This window comes from Dipodomys merriami, unplaced genomic scaffold (genome assembly GCF_024711535.1).
Source record: "Dipodomys merriami isolate MVZ:Mamm:240054 unplaced genomic scaffold, mDipMer1.0.p SCAF_1664, whole genome shotgun sequence".
Lineage (NCBI taxonomy): Eukaryota > Metazoa > Chordata > Mammalia > Rodentia > Heteromyidae > Dipodomys > Dipodomys merriami.
In genome coordinates, this window is record NW_027203009.1 from 25585 (window position 1) to 27716 (window position 2132).

Here is a 2132-nt window from a genome sequence, read left to right on the forward strand (position 1 = left end):
AAAACAAAGTACCTCAAGTTTCCTTCTGTAACAATCTGTGACCAACACTTTCTCAACTGCAGGTAAAAAAACAACGCTTTAAGGCTACTATCAGTATATCCACAGGTGAGACATTTGAGAGATCATGTACAAGAATTGATAGTGTGAACAGGCTGAATAAACTAGTAAGAACAGAGATAGATACTTTCAGTTGTGAAAATTATTCCTCTCCTCCACAAACCACAACCCCATGTCCCTTCTGAGAACTAGGTTCTGTCTAATTCCTCAGGCAAGTTCATTTCCCCTCCTACTAGTTAGTGTTAAATTTCCAACAGCAGCTAGTGATTGGGAGTGTTAGAGGAAAGAGTACACCTGAGCCTTGTGCTCTAGGAAGTAGATTCAATTTTTGCTTAAGGCAATAAAGTTGAAAACATTTTGTCCTTCCTTTGCCTTTCTGCCTCTGCTCTGTAAGGCTTGTCAAAGTTGACAAGGTATCCTCCTTCAAACATTGCTACGCTTCATTGCTTAACAGAAAGAGGAAAAAAACAGGAGTATCACACACTACTGTAATATCTCATGTAGACCTGTTCCTACAAAGAAGGTCTTGTACAAACACGTGTGAACTAATGGCAGGAGGGCTAAGAAATCTAACAAGGGAGGCACAGAACAGAGACACCTCGACATAAACAACACAGAAACCCAAAATACAAATGCCATATAAATGGAGTCAAAACAGGCCCACACTTCACAATTTCACTAAAAATGTTACCATGCTCATCTTCCTCCTGGGCAAAGTTTAATAAAGTCACATGGGTTAAGAGCAGTGTTTCATAGTCATGGAAATAGAAATGCACAGTTCCTTGTTTTTCTTATTCGAGAGAACTACCCATCTTGCTGTCAGAGCTTTGTGAGCCAGTTTCTGGCACCTGGAGGCACAAGTGCTTTGGCAGCACAAACTCTTGAACCCTGAACAAATCATCAGCCCCATACTGGAGGAATATGTGGAGGACAGACTCCTTCTTGGGTTCTGCATCCAGCTCGCAATTTCTACCTGACATTGGTTCTGCAGTCTGAGATCCCTTCATGTTACACTTCCCAAGCTCCACTGAAGAGAAAACTTCCAGCAGCAAGGCAACGGGAAAGGAACTGGAATTTACAGGCTGAAAATACCCACATGGGGTGGGGAGGCACATGTGCAGAAGGATCGTTGCCCTGCTTTTTAAAAAGAAAAAAAGAAAAACAAAACAAAACAAAAAAACAAACTATGCACTTTCAAAGGATCTGTGCTGCAATACAGACTAAAATTTCCACAATGCACTGTGCCTCCCTGGAGGAGGTGGGCTTCCACAAGTGCTAGACCCTAGTTCCCAGGACTGCATAGATGCATGGGGACCTTTTTCTCCCAAATGTGGGAACATAGGTGAGCTTTTTTTTCATGAAAAGCATTGTGTGCCTCCTGAAACATTGTTAGACCACTCAAAAAATGGAAATGTATTGGAAGCATGAGATAAGTTGGCTTTTTAATTTTTAGTTCTATTAATATAATTGAGGTTATGAGACTCTTGTGTGTTTATTTTTAACAGATAGTTTCTGTTGAATGTAAATTTTGTCTGTTCTTTACATTTTGTCATGGCCCTCTGCTCACTATAAAAAGATATTTGCAGCCACTAAACGGATTGTTGAATCGTTTTCCATGCTCTAATGTATACACAGCAATAAAGTAGCAGAATTGCGTGGTAGACATACTGCATAATCCTTGCACCAATTTAGATTTATAAAAAATCTAAACATTTCCCAGAAATGCCCAAATCCCATCTCTGAAACATTCAGGAGTTTTTGGCTATTTCCAAAATTTTCCCTTTTTAAATTTTTTTCTTTTCTTTTCGTTGTTGTTTGTGTGGCTTGAACTTGGGGTGTCAGTATGATCATTTCTTTAATAATTTTTTCAGCTAGGTAGTGAAAAGCATCCTGTGTGGGGTGGGAGGAGCAGTCTTACATCATGGTACATCACTACCATTGCTGTTCAAAGACATAGTGGTTTGGGGAGATCCAGGGGAATGTGGGTGGGTGTGCAAGATTGAAGTGAAGGGTAGGTCAATGTGAAGCTTGATGGCTTTCCATCTGTTTTGCATGCCGTACTTGGTTTGAATTCC